Raw genomic sequence first — 20,439 nt, 5'->3', positions numbered from 1 at the left:
ACTGCTTCAGTGACTTAGCCCTGACCATGTGACCTTGGAGGGAGAGTCCTCAGCCCCAGAGCCACTGTGGAGCCACTTTAGGGTTCTGAGGGTGCTCTGTATAAGCTGGGCTGGTCTCTCAAAGGCCTTTCTGGGGATCTCATGTTGCAGGTGCTAAATGAGGGCATCCCATGGTGAGAGGCTTTTTCAAACTTTGGGTCACAATCCATTAGGGACTGTGAAATCGACTTGGTGGATCCCCCAAAAGAAAGACAAAAAGGTAAAAGGAAGGGAGAGAGGGTGAGAAGAGAAAATGATATAAAATGATTTAAGCATAGATAAACTAGGTCATAATAAAACTTATTTCTTACTATGGGTTGCAGTTAAAATTTTGAAAAACATTGTCCTGGGAGGACACTTTTGTTTGGGTTGATTTATTTCATTGTTTACAGCTTCTTCCATTTATCATTCCATTTTTACCATCTAGAACAAAAACACAAGAGAACAGCCCTAACATAGCATAGAAGAGATAAATTCCTTTCTGGACTTAATACTTTTTTAAAAATCTCTAAAACAAGGGAACTGCCTGAGAGGCCTGGTGGTTGCCATCTCTATGAATCCATGACTCTGTCTCTCAGAATGTTCTTTGGGAGTTGGCTGATTGAGACCCTTCCATTCATTCCCACCATGCACATAACCATAAAATTTTTAAGGGGAAAAGGGGGCCCTAAAAAAGGGAAAGTAAACAGTTAGATGGGAGCGCTCCAGGGAGAGCTCAAAGGGCACATTTTACCTGGATCCAGAGCGTGGCTTCTGGACAGCTTTTAAACCTCTGTCCTTGGGGAGAGGGACTCTGGGAACCTCTCAGGGACAAGGTGATCTACTCCAGCCCTGGCACCACGGCAAGAGGTTCAGAGGGTGCCAGTCAGCTTAGAGGACAGTGACCAGGCTACAGTAAAGGGGATCCATTAGCTGAGCATAGTCTGCAGTCCTGTGGTCTGACTGTAGGCCTGCCCTGCCACCCGCAGGCACCTAGAGCCTGGCAGAGGCCGAAAGTCCAGCTCTGCCTTTGCCCTGATTTTGTGAAAGGAAGTACACCTAGGTGGCCTCAGCCTGGCATCTCGGAATCTCTCCTCCCAGGCAGGCCACACCTGGAAGAGCTCTTTTGTTTCTATACAGACCATTGAGTCTATAGCATCTACTAGGTGCCTAGTAGATGGTCCCTCATGTAATTTTTAAGAGAGGAAAACTGACCAAAAAAATACAATCTGAACGTTCTATAAGGAGTACCCTTCCCAGGGACAAGTGAGAATACAAGAAATGTTAACTTTTTGGGAAAGAAAGAAAATTAGTGTTTTCAGCAGAGGTTCTGGTACTTGTAGCATACAACAGTCAAGCTAAAGGAGTTTAAAGCTATTGCTTCAAGTACAGGCATGCTGTCTGTCATCAAAGTCTTCAAGAGAACAGGGTATGGATAGCCAGTCCCTAACTAGGAAGAAGCAAGATCAGGAGACAATTAGTGATTATGACAAAACCGGGAGAAGTGAATCTCATGTATTTTGCTTTTCTACTTCTACAAAATAGCATTCTTCCTAAGAATAAAGCTGAAGTAAAAAAAAAATCCATCTTTATTCAATAAATACAAGATGACTCAATATCAGGTTATAAACTATGTAATACATAGAATACATGCTACAAAGACCAGAGAATGATAGGTCATTTTGGCCTGAAGATGAAGAGGAGAGGCCTAAGGTGACAGATGGGATCTGAAAGAGTAGAGAGTCTGGAGAAACAGATAAGAGAAGGAAGATCAGGTTATTGGCGGAAGATAAAAAGAACTTGGTTAGGGACATAGTGATGGGGCTGACGATAACATGTGGAGGGACTGCAATGACATCTATAATCCTGTAAATCTGCCAAAACCCAGCGAGTTCTCCAAGCTGGGTTATCTAGATCGTGGTTCGATAGCTAAAACGCCCATGGACATATTTTTTTTAGAGAGGCACATGGAGCAGTGGACAGTGCAGAGGGAAGACCTGGGTTCAAGTATCCATTGCTCCCCAGCTAGAAGAACTTCGACAACTCTGCACATCAGTTTACGATGGAGAGAGTATTTTCTAGTCGACCTGACTCATCAAATGAAAAACTGTGAAAAGAGACCAACAGTCCATTACTATTGAAACACGTAGTACTCATCTTCTATCTTTTTGACAAGGTTTATTTTTCCCATGTTCACCTGTTTGGCCAGGTAAGCACCACAGAAGTGACTTCTGAGTCATTTAACTGTGCCCAGAGGCTCATGGTACTCCTTGAGAATGTCCCAAAGTGCTGGTTGTCAGAGATTTCCTCATACTTTTCTTTGCATGAGAATTACTGCTGGCTTTCCCACGATGCTTTGGGCAAGGAGATCCTTTTTACTTTCATTACAGTTGAGAATACATCCATCAGACTGGCGGGACCTCCAAAGGGACACAGTCTTTCATCTGTTTCTCAGAATAGATGGTCCATACCCTCGTTCAATCAATGAGCCTCTCTTCTATTTTGTTAAATCTCTCCAGCGAGAACGTTTCCATGATACTCCCTTAATGAACTGCTTCAGTGCTTAACAACCCTCACCATTTGAAGGTTCTTCCTTCTGTTTAGACTCAGTCCACTTTTCTTGATTCAATTATTGAGAGTTTGAGAAGGGCTAGTTACCACATAGTCTAGCACAGCTGTCTCAGAAATGGTTCCGAAGCCATCGGGTCTCTAGTAGTGCCTTCAGCTGTGTGATGTTGGGCAAATCACTTAACCTCTCCATGCCTCAATGTCCCGCCTGCTCAGCCTGTACATCTGAGCCATAGTTTCCTCCTCTGCTAAAGGCGGTATCTTCCCTGGCTTGGTGGGCATCTTTGTTGTAGAACAGTATGCTGTAATTACTATTTATGCATGCACTCTCCCACTGGACAGAGAACTCTAAGAAGGAGGTAACCACGTCTTCATATCTCCTCCAGCTTCTAGAGCTGTGCCAAAGAAGCGGAGTAGAATAATCTGTAGCCAAAATATTCTATGGCGAATTTTCCGCATCCACCTACAATTACAGGTTTCAGGATGGACTCCACTCCGCCCTTCTCTTCACACCAGTTGTAAGCTGGGGTACGGGTTGAGGGAACTGGGGACAGGGCCCGGGAGGCTAACACTAAGCTCGCTTGCAAGAGGTTAAGACTGGTCAGGAATGTGGTCAGCCGGGGTCGCGGGTGGGGGCGATGGTGCAACTACACTTCGGCCACGTTTTCTGTTTGCGCTTTTATTTTAGGGTGTGGGGTAGGGCTGAGCTCCCTGCAGCTCTGCAGAAGTAACACACGGCTTGCTGCGCCCGGAATTTCCCAGGAACTCGGTGAGAACCTTTGGTGCTGGCGGCAGGCGCACTCCAGCGCCCCGAAGACGACGAAGTCCTGGCCGGGTCAGCCCAGGTGGGGGTGACGCACCTGGAAAGTCGTCCGCAGCAGGCTGGGTAGAACCACGGCAGCAGGGAGTGGGGGGATACATCACAGATGATCGCAGGCAGAAGCGTTGATCTGCACACACGGAAACATCGAGAACTCTCACGCACGGAGGACAGAAGCATGCACTGCCCTACGGACGGCAGTCATGGGGGGCGACACCAGGCAGAGTCTCCCAAACCAGAGTGCAGTGGTTGATTCCAAGTCCAAGATGGTTGCAGCATAGTTGGAGCTCTAGGCAAGCAAGGACTGGACCTGTGGGCGGGACCTGTGGGCGGGGTCTGCCCCGTGGGCGGGGCCTTGCGTGGGCGGGGCCAGGTGCTGGGCTGTCTCTGCTTGTCAAAAGGCTGCCGCGCAGCCAGACCTCGCCGGGAACGCGGAGCAGCGTGCCCACCCGCCAGACCAGGTGCGGACCCGGGAGCGGCGGGGATGGGGGCCCCCGGGTCGGGATTAGTCCCGGGGTGGGGGCGTCAGGAGTACCAGGCCTGAGTGTCCAGGTGCAAAACTTAGAGTCTAAGTCGCAGGGGCAAACTTGGCGACTAAGATCCGGGCTGTCGTGCCATGAGGCTGGGTCACCGAAGGGACAGACACTGTGGTCTGAGAAAGAGTTGAAGTTCATGCCAGGCTGGCGAGGGAGCAGCGACCTCTCCGTGCCCAAGCAGCTTAACGCAGATACGGTCCGCTAGCACAGTGCTCAGCACTTGGGCAACAAGAACATTTGTTTCCTTCCTCTGTCGGGGCGCCTTGGCATGGAGTGGAGGAATAAGACAGGGCGAGATTGGCTGTCGATGGTGCTGATGTCTCTTAGGGGTGGACTGTGTGTGGCCTTATTATCTTGTAGGACCCAAGTATGGTCACTTGCCATGGTGGATCTTTTAAGTAGAGTGTTTCTCTTTTCTTTTCTTTCATTTTCTTTTCTTGACTTTTTAACCACTAATGACTTTAGACCCAGTTGGCCCTAGGGCACTGGCTTTATGTTTCAGGAGCTGTCCATAAATGCCGAACTCAGGGGCAAGCATCTGATAGAGGAGGGGGCTCAGGGAGTAGTTTCTGTTTGGAGAGTGAGGAGCTGGCACGTTGTGGGCAGTGGGTGAGGAGGATTCCGGGGAAGAATCTAGGAGGGCACATGTGTTCTCGAGGGAGCAATGGACATTGCCCACCTCCCCATGGACTACTGAGGCTGAGACCCAGGCTGCCTGAGCTGGGAGAGCCCTGGGTCTCTGAGCCCAGGCCCTTCCCGCATCTCCTCCTCCTCTTTCTCCTCCTCCTCTTCCTCCTCCTACTCTGTGTGGTGAGTGAGTCAGCCTCCTGTCTGGGCTCAGTTGCAGCCAGAAGGGCCAGAGCCCAGGCAAGCAGTTGGGCAGGCATTTTGGGAGCATTGCTGAAGCTCTCCTGGGCAGAGTTCAGCTCTGCTCCGGCTCCCGGCTGCAAGGCCATCTTCCTCATGGCCGGTGGTGGCCACTTCTGAAGGAAACGCCCAGCACAGCAATTGTTGTGGATGGCTATGATATGATTCCAGGAGGGATTATGTGAAGGGATTATGGCTTTGTGGTAAATCCACAGCTCTTCTCCTTCCAGGATCAGGAGGAGCATCCCAGCACTGCAGACTTTTCTAGCCCCTCATTCCATGTCTGCCCCTGAGCTTATTAGCTGCCGTCTCTGTTAGTGAGGTGGGTGTGCACAAGAAGGCAGGAAGGTTCTGCAGCTAGGGAAGCCATGGTGTTGGCAAAGGTTTTAAGCCAGGCTAGGAAGTGGAGGTGATTTGCTGAGGCAGAAATGGATTATTCAGACACTGGAGTCTCAACTCTATGAACCAAAAGTATTGTGTATTGGGGGGCCTTCCTCGTCCCTTCCTTGCCAAGGTGCCGGAGGGATTGTGGGTCCTTTGGGGATGGTGTCAGGACTGGGGTGCAGTCAGGCCTGGAGGTAGTAGGACTGCAGTTTTTTCTCTGGCTTTTGTTTTGGAACCTTCAGATCCTTGAGCAGAAATAGAGGCCCCCAGAGTCCATTGCCCCTCATTCAACTGGCCTCTCTGAACCCATTGGAGAAAATTCCACAGCCAGTTGTGGGGCTGAATCAAACTGGAAAAAAAACCCGGGGAATTCAGTCGGTACTCTGGCTGGTCCTATGGCTTCTGTTTGGCTGATCTCTCATCAGCCACAACTTGGACCCTTTCCACGGCAAAGAATGAAAAGGGAGGGGAGGAAAAACTTCAGAAAAGAGGAGAGTGGGACAGGAAGGAGGAAGAGGAAGAGAATTCGAAAGCTTTCCTGACCCCTCACAGCTCTTCAGCCAGGACTTTATTTATATAAATACTGTGGAAGGTCTGAGGCTGTCAGGGTGCACTGGCTATTGGTGTTTAAGGTCTCTCAGTCTTCCTCCTCTTTTCAACCTCAGAACTGTCTCCTTTAGGGACTGAGTCCCCAAGAAAGCACCACAAGGACCTCGTGGTCCCCCACCCTTCACTCCCAGAATAGCTAGTGTCTAAAGCCAAGGTTTTCCATGTTTGGAGAAAGGCCTGGGGCTCAGTGGACCAGGCCACATGGCTATCCACAATAGGAGAAGGCATTTCGGTCATTCCGCTCTTTACCCCACGTCCGAAGGAGGCAGCGGCCATCCCGGCGGACCGGCCACTGCTGGGAGCCAGCAGGTGGGTTCTAGTGGCCAGGGAGCCAGAGTCAGGAGCACCTGGAAGGCTGAGCTAGCATGACATTCTGGTTGGTTACCGGACAGGATGAGTTACAGGACTCCAGTTTCCCACTTGTCACTGCTGCAAGTCTGTTTTGCATGCAGGTAGAGAGAAGTAAGGAAAATGCCAGGGTTTGATTGACAGCCTCTTGTTTGCTCAGAATGATGCCAGACTCGCTGAGCATGAGAGGAAGCAGAACCCACCAGACCAGGCCTCTTCCCAGAGACGGTCTGAGTCCAGGATGGGCAGCTCTGGCTGTTGCTCTGGGCCACCAGGACCTCACTTCTAGTTACATTTCTCTGATTCCCCCTTGACCCTCCTGCGTCAGTGCCCTCGTGGATGTGCTGACGAGTGACCATGTAACTTATTGTCTATTGAGACTTTCGCATGAAAGGAGGTGCTATTAATAGTTATGTCAGTACAATAAACCAAAACTGTCCCAGGCAGAGTGGCATATTTAATCATTCTAGTAAATATCACTCAAGACCTAGTGGAGGTCACAGAGGGAAAGATAGGTGGAAATGGGTTTAATGAGGAGGAGAAAATGGGGGTGGTGCTTAATGGGGAGGGGAAGATGGCGATAGCTTAATTCTGAGGGCAGCCTCCCCCGCTCCCCCCAGCCTGCTCCCCACGTATTATCAGCCAATTTCCCTCTTCTCCCCGAGGGCAGCCCTGCTCCCAGCCACCCTCTCCCAGGACCCAGCCTACATCTCATTCGGGTGCCTTCCTTTCACCCTTGACTTGTGACTGGCTTCACCTTTGGTTTTCCTGCCCCACCCCTACCTCAGACAGGGACAGGAAGGCCTGCCAATTTCCCTTTAGCTGCCCCTGGGGGAATCGGATTTATAATAGAGCCAAGACTCAGCCCCATGCTTCCTCTTCCCTCTTCCCCCATTTCTGCTTCCCCGATCTCTGGGGGCCACACCATTCCACGGGAAAATCCAGCTCTAATGCAGGTAAACAACTAGAATGGGAAGCGTAGTCAAACCTTGCCCACGTGGAAAAGGGCACAGGTCACGTGTAATCAGGTTCCGGGGACATGTTAAGCAAAGTGGAAGCCAGAGCCAGAGAGAAGCTGCTTCGCAGGAGATGGGGGTCAGTTCCTGGACCACTGGAGTTTAACTCCCTGGTCTGGTCTGACTATTGGGGAAATGGTCCAGGGTGGAGACAGGCTGTTCTTGCTCAACCCAAGCCATAGGCGTTGGTGGCAGTGACTGCATCCTGCCCTGGTGACATGTGGAAGAGAAACTGCCCTCCCTTCTGAGTCCTTGGTCCTTGTGGTCCAGATGCTCAGGGTGGATTCCCTGGAGAGTCCCCAGAACAAGTGTTCGAGCGATGGGGACGTCAGCGCGGAGGGGTGGAGCCTCCTTGATGACTGCAGTGGTTCTGTCTATTCTGCAGAAAGGAAGTCATTCTCGTCACTGACAAATGACAAAGGCAAAGGAAGACCTTTTGGGAAGTCCCACCCTTTGAAGTGACTTATGGGGAGGTGGGAAGGGGAGATACCTCCTGGGCCCGCAAGGAGAGGATGGGGGGCTGATCAGTAAATGGCAGGAGTGAGAGGCAGAAGCAGCAGGCTTCTGAGTGTGTGTCATGCTTTTGCAAACCTGCCCTGCAGGTCCCGTGCCAAGGAATAGACCAAGCAGTGTTCCCACAACCAGATGCCACACAAAGTCCCCATTCTGCACAGGGGAGAGTCCTGATCCTGAGCAGGGTGTGGGCAGCTGCACCAGCGGGAAAGTGGAGTTTGGGCAGGACCAGCAGCTGGTTCCTGGGAAGCTGCTGCCTCTCACTGGCCTTCTGATGACAGGTTGGAACTTTGAGGTGTTATGCAAGGTGACATTCAAGGCCCTGTGGGGCACCTAAGGCTTTGCTGGTAACACATCCAGTGTGTGCCACCTGCTGGCACTGAAGCTGTAGCTCCAGGAACAGCTACTTACGGAGCCCTCACTTGTACCAGGTGCTGTGCTAGGTACACGGCATGGGCAGCCTCCCGGGCCTGCCGCCACCTGGGAGAGAGAACTGCTGTGATCCTTTCACAAATGGGAAGCTGAATCTCGGTGAGATTGAGAAGCGTGCCAAGGTGACACAGCTGGTGAGTGGGAGTGTCAGGATTCACACTTGGGTCTGTCTTAACCTCCATGGAACCCTACCACCTCTACATTTATGGACAGCCACAGGGCGTTCAGGGCCATGCCTTGCACATAATAGGCCTGCAATAAATGTTTGTGAGCGGCAGGGTTAGATTCACTAACTAGTTTGAACAAGTTGACCTGGGAGCAAGCTTGGTTTGCCCAAAGGTTACTCTGGGGACAGTGGCTTCTCAGAAGGAGGCCCTCTCTGCCAGCACCCTCAGGCCTCCGTGCAGTCCTGGATAGCGTACTTGGGTAAAAACAGCTGACAGGAACCGGAGAGAGGTGGCTCTGTGCAGGGTGATCGCATGGGAGCAAATAAGACTTGAATGGTCTGGAAGGCAAATAAGAAACACTTTCAACTTCAGGCAAGCCACTTTATTGATAATCTTCTCTGAGCTAAGTGTACCAAGAAAGAAAAGGCCATTGTCCCATTGTCACCTGGGAGCTATTCTTGCCTTGTTTACCGCTTCCCTTCCTGGCTACCCTTAAAGAAGACTCTTGAATCTAGCCCGCATGGAGGGGGACGTGGACTCTAGCCTCATCTGATAGCCGCTGCTGGGCATTGTGCCCATCACTTTGCATGTCTCCTTCCATCATCACAGCTTCTCTTTGGAGTAAGTTACTATGATTCTCTCCAGCGTATATGTGGTGAAAATATGGTTTAAAGAAGTGCAGTAACCTGCTCATGGCTGCAGTGTTAATCCGTGACCATGCTCTATACCGCTTGCTGGTACAGGGCTGGTCTTACAAACCACTCCAAGTGCCAGAGCCCAGACACAGAGGTAGAAGGAGAAAACGCTCAGCTTACCGTCCTCAGCTCTGGCTCTCAGGGTTCCTTGGGATACGGCTGACATTTTAGGCAGTGCTATTAAAAGCTGAGCCAGCAGCCTGGTGGGATGAGCGAAACACAGGGTTTGCATTTGGGGTTCAAATCCTGGTTTTATCACTTTCTGGCTTGTGTCCTTGGGCAAGTTTCTTAATCTCTTCAAATCTCAGTTTTCTTATCTGTAAACTGGGGGTTATAATAACTCACGTGTAGGATTGCGTGAGTATTGAAGATGATGTAAATCAAGCGCCTGGGATGACATAGGCCCTTGAAAAGCATGTGCAGACAGTCATTCAGTAGATACATGTCCAGGGCCTTCTGTGTGCCAGGTAGTATTCAAGAACCTGGGGATTTACTCAGTGAAAAGTCTCTTACAGATGTTTTCAAATGTACTAGACCAGAAACTCATCATTGCAAGAGGTTTCTTTAGAATCCAGGAATGGCTGTCTGGGCTAAACTCAGTTTCTGTACAATTTCTCTTTCTGTCATTTGTTAGCTGATGAGCATGGGAAAGTCATTTAGCTTCTCAGAGTCTTCAGTTCTTTTTTTTTATTTTTTAAACGGTGAAATATATCGTGCACACATGAGTATGCAATACACTTATGTATAGATTAAAGAACAATATAATATATCCTGTGTCTGCCCCCGAAGTTCAGAACGGAGCATTCACAGTACCAGAGAAGCACCCTTTGCCCTCCCATTTGCATCCTCTTCCTCGTTCTCTACTCCACAGTAATTAATATTTTGAACTTTGGTTAATTATTTCCTTGCTTTTCTTTGTACGTTATCATCTACATATGTTTTACAAAACAATATATTTAGTTCTACATGTCTTTGAAGCTTATATACATTTATGTTCTCTGTGATGCCCTTTTTGTTTTTACTCAATATCATGTCCCTGAGAGGCATCCAGCCGATACACCCAGCTGTAGCTCATGAGTTTTCACTGCCATGTGGTATTCGTTTGTGAGAATATGCCACATTCATACGTCTTCCCTCTTGTTGATGGGTGTTTGGGGTGTTCCTAGTTGGGGGCCATTACGAGGAGATAATACTGCTTGGAATATGTCGTGCTCCTCTCCTGGCGCATATGTAGGCATTCTCGGGGTCACATCCCCAGGAATGGAATTGTTAGTTCAGACAAAGTTCCATGTTTGGCATTACTCTACAATGCCAAACTGTTTTCCACCGTGGTTGTGCCCCCTCAAGACCCCCCTACTCCTCACAATAGTGAATAAAAGTTCCCCTTATTTCTCATTCTTTCAATATTTGGTACAGACTCCATTTCTAAACATTGTACTAGATGCGTTTCTGAAGTCCCTTTCAACTACCATAATTATACCATTCTTGACCTAAGGACCTGGTTTCTGGCTGATGTATATGCCAGTCTGGTGTGTTGTGCTCAGGTGGCTCCGGACGTGCCACAGCCTGACTGAGAGCCTGGGCAGGGTCTCTGGGTGGCCCTGAAGCACTTCCTCTCTGTGCTTCCACCAGCAGCGGGTGAGGGACCCAGGGCTCCACATCCTCCCCACACTTGGTGTTCTGTTCCATTTACTCAAAAGCCTGGTGTCAGTGCTGAGCACATACGAGGTGCTCAATGAATGCCCACTGAATTGCATTTTTTGTCAAGTGCATTAAGAGGGATGTATGTTTTCTTTTCCTCGGGCATCAGTTTTTAGAAAAGGACATGGAAGTAACAGGAGCACATGTGTGCTAGCTAATCAAAGCACATGGGGCTGGGGGCTGTGATGGGATTTATGTCTGTCCAGGGCTCCTTGATCATTTCAAGGCTCCAGGTGAGGTAAACTGAATTTAATAGTCCCCACTGACCGATTGCTCAGAATCTGGCCTTGTTCTTTGACCGTCTGCTTTGTCCAATCTGAGAAGCAGGGAGTGGCTGCAGGACTGGCAGAGAGACAGCGGAGGTGGTGCCACGTGGAAGGAGCAGAATGCCCACAGAGAACCCCCTCTCCTTCCAAGGGTTGAACACTGTTCCTGGGGGTGCTGGTTTAAGAGGTGCTAGATGTACCCAGTGTTCTGGCAGCCACGTAAACAGCCAGCTGCCCACTCACCGGACAGAAGAATGTGGCTGGCTGGGCAGTTGCCTGGGCCACCCCAGCCCGAAATCCTGTAATTACTCATCTAGTCGGTGCCTGTCAGCTCTGGAGGCAGGGGAGCACCTCTGCTCGAGGCCTCCTCGCCAGGCCCACTCTGGGCTCAGTGGCAGGGCCCCACCAACTCTCCCGCCATCCCCCACCCCCAACTCTGTCCCTGTGTTTCTCTCTGCATCAACCTTTGACCCTTCTGAAGCTTACATATCACATAATAGCTGCCAGTGATTATTATAACTTCCTCTATTCCAGACACCGTGTTCAGTGTTTCCCTGCATTTCTCATTTATGCCTCTAAATAATCTTATGCGTTAGATAATATTATTCCCCCCATTTTACAAAAGAGAGAACTGAGGTTCAAAGCAGTTAAGTGGCTTCATTTCTTGCCCAAAGCCACGGAGCTCTTAAATCAGAACCAAAGCTTAAGTTCAGGTCTTCCCAAGTCCGGAATGCATGTCGCTTCTTCGCCTGCTCATTACCTTTCCCACAGTGTCCAGGCACTCAGCTCGGTCCTCCCCGCCACCCCCCCCACCACCACCACCACCCGCCCCTCTAAGGAGGCTGGAAAGGAGGCAGCAGGTGGTGCCCATGGAGGGGAGTGGGGCAGTTCCAGGCTGGCCGGGAGGATGCTGGAAAACACCTTCGGGGCAGAGTTCTTTGTTCCAAACGCTCTGAATTGCCCGGCCTCTGCCAGGGGTGGGAAGGTACTCCTGTCCAGCCTATTTGGCAAGCGCACCAACATCTTGGGTGCCATGATGTTGAGAAGTGGGGGACGGATTGCCTCAGGTAAAATTCCATTATAATGAACTCCATCTGAGATCTGAACAGCTTTGTCGAAATGGAATTATGTTAACCTGTGGGCAGTGGAAGAACTCAAGTGTGCAGCTTGAGAACCTGGAGGTGAAATGGAGCTAATGTGCCACTGAGTGTTTCGCAGTGAAGCTCTGGAAAGGTTCGGAGCCTAGAAGGAAAGGAGTCAGACACACCCCCAGTTTCTTCTCAAACGCTGAGCTCCTGGACAGTTGGGGAAGGGCAGGGAGGAGAGAGCTTTGTGCTTAACTCCACCTGACAGGACCGTGACTGCACAAGCCCCGCTCTGCTGGGAGCCCCGGAGAACAGGCCTGAAACGCATCTCCCGAGCGTCACCATTCACAATACCTAACCCACCGCAGAAACACACAAGGGATGTTTATTGGGTGGAGATACGTTTGTAGGTAGACTGGGTCCCCTGAGCTAGAAGGGAGATTTGAAAGGCAATTGCTTTGTGTGGCTGACACATATTTAAAGAGCTGGGCTGCAACTCACATAGATTCTCCCCAGTTATTGAACCAATGGCTCAGAATAACAAGCAACAACCTTCACTGCGCCGGCGCCGTGTGCCAGGCACTGTGCTAAGCACTTTACCTGCATTATTTCATGTAATCCTCAGACCTGTGAGGCAGGTATTGTTACTCTCCTCATTTTATAGGTGAGGAAACCGAAGTTTAGGGAGCCCAGGTCATTGGTTCTGGTCACACAGCCGGGAGGGAGCAGAAGGTAGGGCGGGGGTTCACACCCAGGCAGCCTGTTCTCTGCATCGCGTCTCCGTGATCACAGAGCTCCACTGGTGTCACTGTGGGCTGGTTCGGGGGCGGGGGGGGGGGGGGAGGGCCTGGGGTAAGAGTGAGGCTGGAGGAATACAAACCCTGGTGGGATGGACTGGAGGGCACAAGCCTGGTCTAGGGGCAGTCTTGTCTCAGGCCAGCAGGGCTGCCACTGGAACTGCAGCCCAGTGTGGCCAAATTATCTAATTTTAAAAATAGAAAAATAGACATCCAGATTGTTTTTTTTCGAAAGTGCAATTTCTCTACTTTTCAAACAGTGACAACTAATTTAAAAATTTATAGTTACTGGTGGTGATGGGGGGCGGGGGTGGCACACAGAACACAGCCCAGTCACTGCAGCCTCCAGTGTGTTCCCTGGTAGTTTCTTTCTTTTAACAGGTGCCCGTTACATAGAACGGGACCAGGAAAGTCCTCGTTTAGGTAGGATTTCTCACTGAAGGCGCGACAGAGCACTCTCCTGGGTGCTTTGTAATGCAGAGTGAGGGTTTTTCTGAGAGCTATGATGAAATCGTTCGGTCTGATGCTATTCCATGAATGAATCCTCTCCCCCTCCTCCCCTTTTTCCTCCCCTACTCTGTTTTCCAAGTTGTTTCTAATAAATATTTTTCTAATATTTATTAGAAAGAAAATTCTTAATAGAGAAATCAAACAGAAACTAACAGTAAGGAAAGGATCTCTAAGTATTAAAAACAACATGGAATGTTCTGGAGGGCTTGGTAGGCAATGAATGGCGCTTACCACGTATGATCTGCACTTTGGGCCCTCCTGGTTGTGAGGGCCTCACGCTGCCAGAGAGGGTCATGCTCCGTGGAATACTTCAGAATGTTCTCTCACGGCCTGTGCTCTACTTTACACCTGAATCTAGTCCTCCTCCTTCTCATAAATACTGGGAGAATAATAGTAACCTCATGAAGTAACATGTTTATGGGTTATAACGATTTTTATAACACACTTTAAATATTTCATCTCTGCTAATACAACAGTCCCATGAGGTGGGCAAACGGGTGTAGAATCCCCTTTGTGAGGCTTGGTGAGGTGGCAGCGTGGGCATGGAGGACTGAAGCCCGCTGTGCAGGGAGCCCGGGCTTCCGCGGGCCTTTCCTCACCTGCCGCCCTCACTCCTCACCTGGGGTCCACAGGTGGAGGTAGTTGGGGCAGATGGTAAGTCCTGAGCCCCTGACTAAGGTCCCCACCACCCTGAGAATCCCGATCCAGGGGAAGTGGGGGGTAGACATGGGAAAAATTCCCTAAACTGACTCTGGGTGGCTGGTGGCCAGCCTTCTCCCATGCCTACCCCTACCGCCTGTCACCCTGAGCTATTGTTCCCAAAGCTGAGCAGAAAATAGCTCACTAGGGAATTATTTTTGTCTCTGTTAAACTTCAATCCCTGAAGAACCTGGCTGCAGAGTTGTTTTTCAGGTCAGGGGGAGTTCTGGGAAAAGTAAGAGGCAGGGGAGCAAAGGGGAAGTAGTGGGTGGAGGGGCCGTCACTTCTCCCCACTGGGGGGTGATGGGCCACAGCCGCTGGCCTCCCCCTTCCCATCAGGCTGCCTGACTGGCAGCAGCTCCAGCTGACAGAGAGGAGCCTGCTCAGCCAGCCAGAGCGGAGTTTCACTCACAGCTCCTTCAGTTGGGCGCAGGCTATGAGCTGGTGCATCACATCTCTTCCCCGGGGATGCTTGCCTTTGCTGGAAAGAGTTGGGTGAAGGGAGTGGGATGTCTGTTACCCTGTACGGAGGCCCAGGTGGGCAGCCAGGGCAGAGGGGGGCAGCCAGCTGACTGCTGAGGAAGGAAAGAGGTCATTTCTCTGGAGACCCTGGTTTAGCGCCTCCTGAGGCAGCGTTGAATGCTGCTCTGTGTAGCAAATCTGTGCCATCTTTGCCCCTGGGCACCGAAGAAAAACAAGGAAGAGGAAGATGGCCAATGGATAGGGTGGGGTAGGGGAGTTATAGTTTGGAGGGAGTGCATGGGTTACCACAAAGGGAGTTATTTCATACCACTTGGTGGCCCTGGAAATCTCCTGATAGATTAGGACATTTTGACCCGAAACATTGAAACCAAAGGATATCTTCTATCATAGCTCTGAGGGGAAGGCTGAGCTTGTATTACATAAGCCAGCAGTGATGTGGACACCCTGACTCAGAGTGTGGGCTGGCATGTGCCCACACGTGCAGGGGACTTCCCACACATGTCCATGGTGCACGTTGTTTGTGGCCATCGTGTATTTGTGGCTGATGCTCTTCCTCAGAGCGATTCCTGGAAACGAGGAAGTGACCTTGTTGACCAGGAGAGAGGAGTGGGCCCTGGGGTTGGGTGGAGTTGGGTTTGGGATCAGTTGGCTGTGTGGTAACTTGGGTCTCCCTGTGCCCAGCAACCATATCTGCCTCCCTGGACAGATTGATGCATTAAATATGGATTGAACTGGTGATGTGTGACTGAGAGTTCACCAACTTCCATCTGCCCTTATTGAACCTTTTGTTCTTTCTTTTCATTTTCTCTCAGAAAACAGTTTTCCCTATTCATCTGGGCTGAATTTTCCAGAACTCTCTCCTCTATTTCTCCCTTCCAGCTCATTACTGATGGTCCAGGGTAATGGATCCCACTCCCCCGCCCCAAAGGAGGGTCGGGGTGGTGGTTCTGGGTGTCTACTAGCTGGGACCTTAACTGAGCTACAGGGGTGGCCACTGCTTTGCTGACCTTGGGGGCCCTTTTCAAACAAATTGATGGGAGGGGGGCCCGTTTTAATTTACTTTACAACACTCAAGGCTGATTCATTTTGGAATGATTCAGGGGATCTGAATGGAGCCTGAAAGTCTTCCGTTTCAAAATATTATTACAATAATTAAAAATTCCTGGTATTCAATTCTCAGTGGTTTTACTAGAAGAAGTATGCCGTAGAAGAAAGAATAGAATATACTTCCTATTAAAATGGCCAGTTGTTCCATCTCTTCCTGATGCCCCCTCTCTCTTTCCAGCCATACAGAGCTAGTTTCTCTGCCTCAGCTACACTCTTTCCCTTTTGCTGCTTAGCCTTTGCACATGCATATCTGCTAGGGACCCTTGTTCTCCTTCTTACCACTGCCTATCTCAGTGGAGAGGCTGAGAAGTCACCTTCTCTAAAGAACCTTCTCTGCCTGGCCAGCACAGGCCAGATGTTGTCCTGCACACTTCATCACCCTGTGCGTACCTGTACCACAGCATGGGCTGCACTGAGCTGTAGTTCCTCTGTGCGCTTTAAGATGGCAGTGTCTGTGTGTGGCTCGCCATCATGTCTGTGGCTTCTAATACAGGGCTTGCCACGTAGTCAAGTACTTAAAACCAGGCAGGGTCACCATCAAGGATAAGGCATAGGAAGCCAGAACCAATGCCTGCCAAGAAGAAATGCTGTGGCTCCCCTGGCTTTCCAAGGGGTCCCCCAGAGGAAATCTACGCAGAAGAATGCTGGAACCTGACCATACAGAAGCTCTGGAAAAGCTCTCAAGGGGGGAATCATTCTAATCAGGACCTGAGGAGCAGCTGGTTCACCCAGGGTGACTGCTCTGCTCTCTAGGTGAATGGGAACCTCCCTGTTGGCCTCAGCCCTAGAAGCTTCATGAATACATGAGGAGTGTCTACCCTGGCAAACAACCCAGAAGATAGAGAGGGTGCCTTTGGGTAAGTCATCCTCTTATGGGATGGAAGCTGCCTGATAGAGAGTTATCCCAGCCCTCCCCATCTCAGAGGATCCGGGCTCCTTTACTGACTCTGACAGAGGCTTCAGAATCTATCCCACGGTAAGTGAATGGACTCCCAAAGCCTCCAAGAGCTGGAGGCAACCAGGAGTCCAGGCCCACTGAGCCATAGCCAGCCCACTGTCTAGGTTAGGGGTCACAGCAAGGCCACCTGCTGCCAGGGCATCTTCAGCCTTCACTGCCACCTTCAGGTTCTGCCCCCCTGGCACCCCGACTGCAGCCTTTCCCAGTGCTCTGCCTTCTGCTGCATGCGCTGATGGGTGGGGGAGGAGGTGCCACTGCCTTGATGACGAACAGGGGGACATGATGGGATTGCTGAGCTTCAGGCCCCACTAAGAGGAGAACAGATGCATGACAGATGTAGGACAAGCTCTAGATGACATAGGCGGTAGGAGAGAGACAGTGCTGGGTGACAGAGGGAAGGGAAGGGTGATGAGCATGAGAAAAGTTCGTAATCAGTGACACCTTAGAAGCCACAGGCCTTACCTTCCTTATGGAGGAAAAGTCCACATGTGTGATTCAGCCGCCCTGCTCGTTGGAGAGACAGTAGAATGATCCATTTCTCCCCACCCTGAGCAGCCAGATTTTTGGAAGCCACAGCCAATGGGTGGGGTGGTCAGTTGCTTCCCAGTTCAGCAGAAATGTGGCTCTCTGGGCAACGTTTGCTTGGAGTGGAGCGTTTGGGGTGAGAGCGGGCTTCCCGCCCCCACAGCACCTCTTTGGGCCCTGCAAGTCTTCTCATTTTCCAGGCCCTCAGCTCACCAACTATTGTATAACAGCTATCGTTCTAATAATGAGCTAACATATACAACTACAGTGTGCCAGGAGCCGTGCTGAGTGCGACCCAGATATCTTGGTCCCCGCAATAGCCCTGAGACAGCAGTGCTATCATGTCTCCGGGAATGGGCTGGGGAGAGCTGGATGGTGGTTGGGTAACCAAGGGCGTCAGCTGGCCATGTTGGTTGTGAGGTAAACAGGGGATGTGATGCCAAGGATCTTGAGTATCTCAGAGCTGGCGGGCCCGGGGGATGGGTACTGTCCTTCATACAGAACAGGAAAAGTCTGAGTGATTCAGAGATCATACTGGTCCCAGAAGAAAAATGAGGAAAAGAAGACTGGCTAGGGAGGCTGTGGGTGGAGTGGGCCTCCAAGCCATCTGTCTAAGCAAGGGTGGACTTGGGCTGGGGGAATGCTTAGTCTGGGTAGAAGCTAAAAACTGGCCTGAGAATCTCTTGGTAAAAAGAAGCAGCTCTCTCCTGCTGTTCTGCGGCCATTGGAATTTTATGTGGGGAGGGGGAATTTCATTAGCCATCAACTGCATCAGCAACAGCAGGGGTTCAGGTCTCCCCGAAGAGGGCTAGCCTCACTCGCCCTGTATTCTTGATGTTCTTCCTTTGGGCTGCCTTGGTTTCTATTCCTTGGTCTCCAAGTCACCGGACACAAAGTCTCCCTGCCCTATCAACTTTCGCCTGTAGCTGATACCCCAGGGAGGTATCCTCATCCTGGTATCTCAGGAAAGCAACCCAGAAGAGGGAGAGAGCAGGTCAGGTGTATCCTACTTCCCTCTCAAATGGGGATGGGGAGCCTTTTTTATGCCAAGGGCCATTTAGACATTTATAATATTCTCAGGCCATACAAAATTATCAACTTAAAAATTAGCCTATATTTAGTCACACATTTAATTAAGTCATTCCCAATGCCTTGTCAGGGCCAGACCAAATGATTTCGCAGGCCTTATACGGCCTACGGGCCAGGCGTTCCCCACCCCTGCTTTAAAATATTCCCTGTCTTCAGTCCTCGTCCATTTCTTCAGGCCGTGGAGGCCAGAGCAAGGGAGCTGGAGTTGGTCAGGCAGGACCACCCACCTCTTTGTTTCTCTGTATTGTGTGTATGGATGGAGGCTGTGTTGGGTGGTCCTACTGCAGTCTACACCAGGCCTCCTGCATGGCCTCTCATAGCTCCCCTCCTCTGAAGAATGAAATTCCCTTTCCTCCCATGGCCCGTTTCTCTCTCACCCAACTCTATCCCCCTTGAAGCTGCTCAGGCTGGTGATGAGAGGTCTTGGGATTTGGCCAGGGCGGAGGTGGAGAGTCACTTTCCCTCGTTGTGTGGCTTTGGACAAGTCGCTCCCTCTCTGATGGTCTCAGTTTCTTCAACTGTAAAACCAGAGATATTGGGCTGTAGCTTATGAATGGGTTGGTGCCCTATGCTTCACTGGCCACTGCCGCTGCCCACACTTTCCAGCAGTGACAGGGCTTGGCTCGCCTGTTACCTGGAGAGCAGTAATCAACCCAGAAATCTTGTTGACAAGGCTGAGGGCAGAGTTTCCACTGGAAAAAAGCAGCTTGCAGGAATAATTGCTGTAGATAAGAAATGGAAATATATCAAAGTAAGCTATGTATCTCCTGCTCCATGGCCTGAGGCCTCATGAGACCCTGCCTCTAGACGCTGCTCGGCTCCAAGAAGCTGCCAGTGCTCTCAAGAGTGACAGGACAGGCAGCCAAGGAAGTCCTGGGGAATGGCCAGGCCAGGGAGTTTGTAGCCTCATTTCTCTGGAGTGACCTGTTAACCCTTGACACTGCATGGGGCATCAGCCCTTGACTTTTAGAAGGTTCTCCAAGGTGCTGTCTATTCCCCAAAGAGTTATTTGCTGAGATTGCGGGTCAATCCCTGGTTGGGGCACGTGTGGGAGGCAACCAATTGATGTTCTCTCTCACATCAATGTTTCTCTCTCTCTTCTCTATCCACCCCCCCTTCCTTCCTCTCTCTAAAGTCAAATTTTTAAAAAAGAAGCACCTTCAGAGCTACACTCCTTCATGCAGCTGCTGAGTCATCAGCCACTTCATTTCCCATCATTCAGTCAGTCATTAAATAGCTCAGTGCACCTCATATGTATCTTAGAGCTCAGTGCTGGGGCCAGCCTACCCTGCAAACAGTGGCGCCCCAGACGGAGGAGGCAGGAAGGCTTGGTAGAGCTCATGCAGCTGTTCACACTCCTCCACAGCGTCCTTTTCTTGGGCTAAAGATTGTCCTCCCCAGGTGAAGGCCACGGAGGCCGATGCTGCCTGCATTCACCCTTACTTACCCTGTGGGACTCAAGATCATACCTGGCAAATTTATGAGGTCAAGTCAAATTCAATGTAGCCCAGTCTAGCCTCCTCTGCTTCTCCCCTGCCACCTCACTCACATCATAACAATTTTCCTTTCTTTCTTTTTCATGACAATTTTTCAGCAGATGGAAAATGGGCCCCTTTTTCTAATTTGCACAGTGGCACCATGTGGTGGCCCTGCTGACCCCTCCTCTAGAGACCCTGAGGGAATGGCCTACTAGGTGTATCTTGGGTGGCTGCAAAGAGCTGGTCTAGGACCAGTGATCTAAGCAACATAATGAAGAACTTTCTAAACATAGAGCCATCCAAAGAGAGTGGATTGCCCTGGGAGATTGTTCTCCATGAGGAAAAATGTTCAAGCGCAGGCTAGCAAACTGGCTAGAATGTTATAGGGGTGGGGGGCGGTTTAGGTGGTTAGACTAGGTGGTGTGAAGTTTCCTTCCCATCTTGAGATGTTCTGAGATGACTGGTATCTGTTTGGTTTTACTTTGGACATTGTAGTCTGCAGAAAATAATTTCCAACCATTATCACCCATATTTAAAACATGTGCATGCAGGAGCTGGGGAGACAACGGGGGTAAGAAGTGGTTTGCACAAGGTATCTGTTTCTATAGTACGCTCCCTCTCTTCTTGCCCTCATTTTTGCCCTGTTCCCCCTCGGCTTCTTTTGGGAGGTAGGTAATGCCGAGACTGTTCTGGAAAAAGAGTGTGGGTATATGTTTGGGCTAGTGGAGAAGGAAGAAGGGGCATCACCCTGGCTGGCCATGATATTGC

Source organism: Myotis daubentonii, chromosome 2 (genome assembly GCF_963259705.1).
Source record: "Myotis daubentonii chromosome 2, mMyoDau2.1, whole genome shotgun sequence".
In the NCBI taxonomy this organism is placed as follows: domain Eukaryota; kingdom Metazoa; phylum Chordata; class Mammalia; order Chiroptera; family Vespertilionidae; genus Myotis; species Myotis daubentonii.
This window is presented reverse-complemented; position numbering follows the sequence as displayed.